The sequence below is a fragment of the Empidonax traillii genome, unplaced genomic scaffold (genome assembly GCF_003031625.1).
Source record: "Empidonax traillii isolate 1590-97213 ecotype Southwest subspecies unplaced genomic scaffold, ASM303162v1 scaffold2602:size36902, whole genome shotgun sequence".
Taxonomy (NCBI): Eukaryota; Metazoa; Chordata; class Aves; order Passeriformes; family Tyrannidae; genus Empidonax; species Empidonax traillii.
Genome location: NW_020957795.1, coordinates 2,504 through 11,141, shown reverse-complemented (window position 1 = coordinate 11,141; position 8,638 = coordinate 2,504). Strand labels below are relative to the sequence as shown.

Sequence of the window (8,638 nt, the reverse complement as noted above, 5' to 3'; positions counted from 1 at the left end):
AGGACTGCTATTTCAGTCCTGCCTCACTTTTTACCTGCAATTTTCATCTCAATTTTCCACCTGCAGTTTGTCCCAACATTTTGAAGCCAGTGAAAAGACCTCTCACCCAGGGAGTTAATAAAAATACATCTTAAAAATGACCTTAACATGCCCAAACACTCCACTCTGCCTCTAATATCCAGAAAGAGAGGACATTTTTGGTTCTTCAGCCATGTGCCAGCTCTCCAGGAGGGATAAATGCATTTAAGATTTCCACATAACACTCACAATCCTGCCAGTTCTGGAGCTGTGTGCCAGGTACCCACTGACTGATGGGTTTAACCGACTCTGATCTTAGTGAGTCAGACAGAAGCCGAGTATCAGCAAGGGACTGTCAGCGGTGGTTTGTCTAAAATACAAACATCTGGATTAAATAAACTCACTGGGAAAAGGTTCATTACACACAAGGGGAAAAGCACAGTCAGTAACAAGAAGCAGCATGTGAGCTCTCCTAAAACAACCTGACACTTTGGAGCCCAAGGAAGTGTCACTGCAAGAACTCACAGCCCTTTGGGGTGGCACCAGCCAGTGACCCCCCACATGGAGACAAACCCCATGTGCCACTTTGCTGCTTCAGTGAGAACAAGTCCCTTTCTTGGTAATTTATTCTGCTTGTCCAAACACGATTCCTGCTCCCTGCCTAAGTTTAATCAAGGTTAACTGCTCCTCACTCCAAAGGCTGCCAGCAATGCCTTGGGCACAGCTGTCCCTTGCCAAGGGCAGGACGAGTGTCCTGCAGCCCACAGTAGGCAGAGCTGGAGTCCCACGGGTGCTCCCCCACAGCACTGAGGGTGAACAGCCAGCTCAGGTGGATGGACACGTCTGACCAGTGCTCCCAACCCCAGGGGCCTCTGGGCTCTAAACGAGAGCTGGGCACCCATTTCTCCAAGACAAAACCAAGCAAGTCTGAGCCATTTTGGGCACTGAAAGCCCAGCCAGGTCTCTGAAGGAGAAAGTTATTGCTCACTCCGTTGGAAGCAGAGGGAGATTGGAGCCACTCTCATTCCCATCCCTGCGCAGGGGCCAAACAGAACGGGCGCCGCTGCCCAGTCAGCAGCACGTCCTGCCCAGACATGGAGCTTCTCCTCACTGCTCTGCTCCAGCTCCTCACATAGGCATAAAAGGAGATTTCTTTAAAAAAAATATGCAAGACACTGCAAAAAAACACCCAAACCCAGTGAGATAATGAGAAACAAATGCTCCAGCTATCTCAGGCTCCACCTATGCCCAAGCCCACCTAGGAACTGCAGCTGAACTTTGGCATCACCTTAGATAAAGAGTTTGAAGATATTTGTAATGCTTAAAAAATTAAAAAGCTAAAACCAGGCCTGTGTCAACAAACTGCCCAAAGAAAAGAAAATCCTGCTCACCAGTACCAGATAGACACTCATCACAACATTTCTGTTTTGGCTTTCCATGCCTTAGAGCATTCTTGCTGTTAGAGGAGAGAAAGCAAGTCAGGGCAGAGGAAATTCTTGGGTAGTGAAATGATAGGAAACAGAGGCCATTCTACCCACAAAAACATCTCTGAACAGTCTCAGGAACACATTGGTAATACCATGGTGTGCTGTTCCACTGGCCAAAGGCAGGGCCATCCGTTCACTGAACAGCTGCAAAAGAGAGAGCCCATAATGACAAGTGACAAGAACCCAAACACTGCTCCACTTTGGTTTGGAGTTTGATAACTACTCTGCAAAGGAACACTGAGCTTCCCAGGAAAGTCTGCTGAGACGGACCCCTGGCTAGGAGCCATAAGCAGCTCAGGGTTCAGCCCCACAGCCTGCTCCATTTGCAGCTCAGCTGAGGTTCCAGAAGGTTCTTCCTGTGTTTCATCGGGGAAGTAACAAGGGGGAAGCAGGAGAGCAGAGCCAGCTCCAGCTGCTCTATCAGTCACTGTGACAAAGGGATGAGAACTGAGGGAGGGACATCCTTATCAGATCAGGGATGCATAGTCCATATTCCCTTGGAAAGCCAAGGTATCTCTGAGCAGGAGGGGCTCACCACTGGCCACACACACACACCACAGACAAGGAAACACAGGGTGGCTTCAGCCTGGACACTCCTCTGGCCAGCAGCAGCATTGGCCACTACGGAGGGGACCCAGAGGGTCCCCAGCCCAGCTGGCAGGTTAATCTGGACTTTCATCCTCAGAGGAACTCAGGCCTGAAATAAGGTTCAGATTTTTGGCAGGTCTGGCCAACACGGCCATTTAACAAGGACCATCAAAGGCTCATTACACTTCCAAGACAGTTACACCCCCTCTCCTGCACGAGCTGGTCCCACAGACACTGACGGGACACGAGGCTGGACTCAGCTGCTCTGACTTGTGTGCTCAGTGCCAGTGGAGAGCACGAGTGTCAGGGCAGACCATGAGCAGGGTAAAGGGTATGCATCCTACTGCAGTGTTATCCCTCCCTGCTCTGGAGGTCACCCACAGCTCTCCAGTCCCCAGAAGGGCTCTGGGGACACACTGCCATGGCCACAGCTCCAGGAGGGGTGAGCAAAGGGGGCCCTCCTGCTTGCACAGAGGCTTCTGGATCCCGAAAGCACTTATTGCACAACACCGTATTTGGAGACTGAAAATGGTGCTGGAGACACGTAACCACCTCAAGTATGTTTTCTCCTCCTTTTTAGGGAGGGAAGAGGAAAAGCTAGTTTCCAAAAAGTTACTCCGAGTTCACAACAGTCCTTCACAGCTGAGGTCCTCGTTTCACCCCTCCTTGCAGTCGGAGCACTTCCCAGTACCCATGGCAAGCTCAGCCCAAACCCTTCCCTGCAGCCTCTGGAAGAGCCTCCTGCAGCCTCAGCTTTGGATACCCTGCCCCTACATAACAGCCATGGCAGAAAGGAGCCCAGTGAACCCTTTGGGTGGGTTCCTCCAGCTGCTAGGAATTTTGGAGATTAACAGCTCTGAAACAGACCCTTGAACAATGGAAAAGGGAAAAGTCACACAATATTCACATGGGTGGGACCAGTCTCCTCAGCACAATTGCTGAGGAGTTTTGGGATATGGATGGATAGCAGCTAATTTGTTGTCATGAGCTGACTATAATAGAGCTAAGCTTGCATAATAATAGGAAGCCAGCTCAAACTTCCTTGAGGATTTCCAATAACCAGAGGGTGTAAGGGTTTACATCCAACACAAGAGGTTTCTATCCCAACAAGGGGAGTGCTGCAAACTCTGGGAAAGCACAGCACCATCCAATAAAGTGAAGCTGGACTTACATGGGCTGCAGGGAAAATCAGCCAAACCCAACAACACAGTGTTAACACATCCAAGTTCAACCAGGAACGATGCCAGACTCTGCACATACAAAAAGCCCCTTTGGTTGCATTTTCCTTCCTATTGTGGGTTCAGACAGGCAGATTTGCTGCCATGTCTTACACACAGCCACACGTGGCACCCAAGTGCCCCTTCCCAGTGCCACACAACCACCTCTCCTCCGGACAGGCCAGCGACAGGCAGCCTATTCACCCAAACCAGGGACTTCTGAACTCTGAACAAAGTACCAGCTTGGCCTCCAGCACCTTAATTCCTCGTTTGGATAGGCAATCTATCTCACTCAGCATTCTCCTAGACAGCTTTTCCATCTGGGAAAACCTCTTAATAAATTCCTTGAGGAGGAGGGTCACCTGCTTCTCACTGAACCTGCCTCCCAAATCCTCGGGAGAAATTACCCTCAAAGACACCACGGGAGAGCTGAAAAGTTCCAACAAGCTCCCACTGTGGACTTTTTGCTCAGGATCCAGTGCTGAGCATGGCCCCAGGCAGGTGCTGCTGCAGCTGTAAGTGCTCAGCTCGAGGGATCTCTGCCAGCTCACTGCAGGTACCAGTGTTGGAGCCAACCCTGCCCAGGCTCCCACTGGGGGTGCCAAGTGATGCCACCCACTTAACTTGTCCTAAACGAGCATTAAGACAAAAACCAAGCGAGATACTGAAGGAACCCAACAAACCAGCCCTGGGTGGGATGAAATCCCCATGTCCCTGCTGGAGAACAAGGAGCTCAGCCTGAGTTTCCTTAGGGTTTGTTTTGGCTCATCCTCTCTTCTGGAAGAGATCCTCCCTGAGTCTCCTACGCCAGAGCCCTGTCTGGTTCCACTGCTCTGCTGTTCATCAGGGATGGTGTTGCTGCTTCTGCTTATCGGGCAGAGGTGAGGTCTGATGGCATCGGGCTGAGACGTGCCAGCCCTGCAGACACCCCTCCCTCCAGACATTCCCAGCCTGAGGCTCTGCATGCAAACCCACAGCACTTGGACCAACTGAAGGATAAAAAAAACAGCTCTTGAGGTGCTCTTGGGATGCAGATTTTTCTTTCCACTTCACCCTGACACACCAGAGCAGAACTGCCACTCCTGCAACACTTGACCTTGGCCAACAGTTTTACATACCGAGTATTACTGAGTATTAATTTCTTCCTATCCTGCTGATGACCAATGAACTGAATAGTCTGGGCTGAAAGGGACCTTAAAGGTCAACACAGTCCTTGACTACACCCGATGCCCAGTGAGGTCCAGCCTCAGGTGTGCTCAGAACCAACACCCAGTCCTGCTACAGAACAATCCAGAACATCCCCTGGACCTGCTGCAGGAGAGCTCAGCTCAGTGGAACATGCAGGGCTGTGCTGGACAAGCTGTCCTGAATTCCAGGAGGGACTCCATGAGTGCATCTGCAAGTGGAATAAACCTGTGCAAGGTCAAAAATTGCCCTTAAAAGCGCATTAACCAATACACATGCTCACCACTGCCATTCTGAGAACAGCACAGGGCTGTTTTGATCTATTTTCTTCTCATTTTCATAGACAGAAAACATCTATTGTAATCATGACCTGAAAGCAATTTGTTTCCCTGCCAGATTCTGAGCAAGCAGTTATTCCAATTACCACACTCACAGGGAAAAATAACTCTTACAAAAGGCTGTCTTTGACCTCAAATTCTATGGGATTTATTTAGGGCACCAGTGAATGAGCTGGTATCATCTGGAATACCAGAAGCACTTATTAAACTTTGCAGAGTAAGAAGTTTGTTGCCTTATATTTTAGTAACAAAAAGACCAGGAAAAGGCACCAATACTGTAAGAAACTATTTCAACAGAGCTGCCAAATCCCAGCCTACAGGATGACAGAGCTCCAACAACCAGGGCCTCTGCAAATACCTTGCTCTTCCAAGAGCACATAGCTGGCAACATTCCTTTCCTCACTAACAATGTGAGAATTAACGATAAGAGAAGGGCAAATGCTGAAAAATCAGATGAATAGATTTTTCCACAAGCCAGACAGTGCTTCAGATATTTGGGCTTAATTATAAATCCCAACCAAGCCTTGAGGAGGTACCTGGAACAGGAAGAACCCACCCAAACTTAATTAAACAGCAGCTGTGCTGAGTTCCAGAGCATTCAGGTAACTGTTAAAGTGTGACCTCCAGTCACCTGCCCAGAGCCATCCGTGTCCTTCCCACCTCCTGCAGGAGGAGGTGGTGATGGATTGCCACCGGCAATGGGGGGCCCTCAGTGCACTGACACGATGCACTGTTGGAGCTGCTTCCATCAGATTTCCATGGAGCAGCTGATTTCATCCTAAATATCTTCTCAGCAGTAGAAGGACCTTTACAGTCAAGGAAACGAGAGAAAGCTGAAGGTGGGCACAAGGGCAGGGCCATGCCTGGGCCTGCCATCCCTCTCCTTCACCCCATCCTGCTCTGCAGCCTCACCACGTCAGCTCCAAGGAGACCACGGAATGCAGCCACCTATCCCAAACCCCTCCGAGGTCCCCAAAGGCCCATCACTCTGAAAAATGCCAAAAAAAAAAAGGCTGGGGCATGAGGTGGTTCAGAGGAAAGGTACAGTGAGGTAGCAGCCCTGGCAGCTACTGCAGAGCTGTCACAGCAACCCCTGGGTCTGCAGGGCTGGTCCCTATCCAAGATGTTCTGAGCCAGGACAGGTGCTGCTCACTTACTCTATCCTGGTGCTCTGGATTAGTGGACAGGCTGACAGGAGTGCAGGCAGTCCTCCTGCTGTAGCTGGCACCTGTGGATGCTCTGTGGTTGTCCAAACTGACTGGGCAGCACATGAGACTGGAAAACAGGAGAATTTTTTTTACCTGGAGCTTCATAATCTTGACACAAATTTCCCTCTTAGAAGGGAAATAAAGTGAGATGGTTTTGAGCAACAGGTTTCCAGGTCTTCAGAAAGAACAAATGAACAAGTCCAAGTGAATCTTGTGGCTGGTGATGCCCTGAACCACAAGGCAGAAGCTGAGAAGCTGTGCCACTCCAAACACTGGCAAGACACAGCTACCCAGCCACCAGGCTTTCAGGTGAACTTGCTTTCCTGTGTTCCTCTGACATAACCAAGTGATGGAGTCAAAGCACTGGGAGAAGATGAGATGAAAAAAGCAAACAATTGCCCAGAAACCTTCCCCTCTCTCCGAGCCCCATCTCCAAATGGAAGAGTAGCTCCAAGCGGGGACATCCGAGTACCGCCTTTCCTGAATGGCTCAGATACAATATTTCCTTTTTAAAAAAAGAGAAAAAACCCAGCCTACACAAACACTCCAGACACTGCCTCCCTGCAGGACCAGAGGGATTTTGTAACTTGTAAATTGTATTTTATGGGACTTGATTTAGCTCTGAGTCCAAGTCCCAAAATAAGCTCCTTAACCCCTGTGCTGCTTTATGATTTCATGTCTATAAATACTTGCTCAGAGCAGGTTTCTGCATTAAGATCAACATCTGCTTCCCTGTGACAGCTGCTTCCTCCCCTGGGCTCCAACACAAGGACGCTGTTTTGAGAGCAGGGGTTTCAGTCCCATGAGGTCAAATCAGCTTTCAAAGCTGGCACAGCCGTCTCCCTGGGCCACCAGCCATGTAGGTATGACCTGTCCCCAACACCAGCACCCCTCATCCATCACGAGGGGGCTTTGCAGAGAAGGGACCAACTCCCTGTGGAAACTGAGCTTCTGCTGGCAGGGACTGCAGCCACAAGTGATGAGCATGGAAGGGCTGCGAGGGACAAACAACTCCCAGTGGTGTAATTGTTAAAAGCTACGAGGGCCAACTCCCCAGAGCCAAGATGAAGCTGTTTGTACAGCTCTGACAGCGTTTACACAACTGAGCAGCAGCAGCACGTTCAGAGGGCTCTGTGCTGGCTCTGCAGCCCCTCCCGGCAGGCACAGCTCTTGCCATCCTCCTCACTGCCTGCCCAAACTGCCCACGGTGCTTTGGGACACAACACACTTCACAGATGTGTCCCACAGGAAACCTCGGGGCAGAGCAGCCCATCATTTGGGAGCTGTGTCCTTCCCCAGAGCCAGGCACCTGCCAGGCTATGGAGGACAGCTTGGGGTTCAGCCAGGCACCTGCACACCCTGACTGAGGGACCTGCTCTGTGAAAACATGAACAAAAAAGCCGAGTCTCCAATGTGCTCCTCAGGTTTTTAAAAGCTCTAAATCTTTGGATTTTATCAAGGGCAAGTTCCCAATCCCTACCAGCGTTCCTATCCAGGTCTGCAGATACATTCAGAGAGGTTTTCAATCATCCAGGTACTCTGCTGATGGAGAGTGAGCTCCTGCCTCTCCCCAAGGGCCCCAGAGCATACCTGGAGCCCATTTACCCCTGCAACAACAAGGCTTCTCTCCTGTCCTACAGGTTGCTTCAGATGTTTGCAAGTCCTGTGCTAAAGAACAGAAGAAAGAAAAAATTAAAGAATCAAAATTTGTATTAACTGAGCAAACTTTACCTTGGCTTTGATGGGTGCCTTTGGCTCAGTGGGTTATTTTGTCCTCCTGACAGGAAGGGACAGAGTTTAGTGAGAACAGCACACCAGTGCAGTGCCTGCCTGGCCAGCTGGCCCCGCTCAGTGCCCACGCTGTGCCAGCCAGCACCCTATCCCTGCTTTGAGTTTAACTCTGCATTTAGAACCTCATCCAAACAACCCCTGTGCCAAACGCAACGCTGTCCCACTCATGCTGCTTTAATTTCCTCAGAAAGAATCCCAGAATACGCTAGGCAAGACATCAACAATAATTAAACCCAACAGTGATTGAAAATCAGATTTTCAGGGCCTCGCAACAAGCCCTAATGAGTTCCAGACCTGCCTTCCCCGACTTGCTCAGACTGGCTGTGTGACACTGCCAAGCCAAATTAAAGTTTGACAGTATTCCACGCCGTGCCCAGAAAAAGTGCCCGTCTCAGGATTCAGGAAATTAAACAGCCGTCTGCTGCGGAGACGCCCATTTGTCTTTGGACGGAGATTATTCAGACACTGATCCAGAGCCTGCATTATCCTTCTTCCTTGTTTTCATTATGTCACTTCATATCCCTTTGAAGTGCGAACTAGCTGGGACTTCTTTTCTTTTGCTGCTATGTGCAGGTGAGAGGAGACAGGCAGCTGGGCAGCACAGCCCTGCAGACCAGGGCATGACCCCCTCGCCCATGCAGGGCTTACACCTGGCACAGCCCACAGGTGGCCTCGAGAGGGTCTCCCAGCAGAACTGCACCTTCCACTGCAGGCAGTTTGTGCTTTTCCCTCATGGATTTCAGTGGAATAAAGATGGCATCTTGTCCTTTGCCCTTCCACCAAGGGGAGCTGAGGATCCAGCCACA

General features: G+C 50.3%; 1 protein-coding gene across 2 annotated transcripts in view; it reads right to left on the bottom strand.

Moving 5' to 3' along the window:
- LMCD1 (LIM and cysteine rich domains 1) overlaps positions 1-8,638 on the bottom strand; it is a 36,026-nt gene that overhangs the window by 25,263 nt on the left and 2,125 nt on the right. The window lies entirely within an intron of this gene.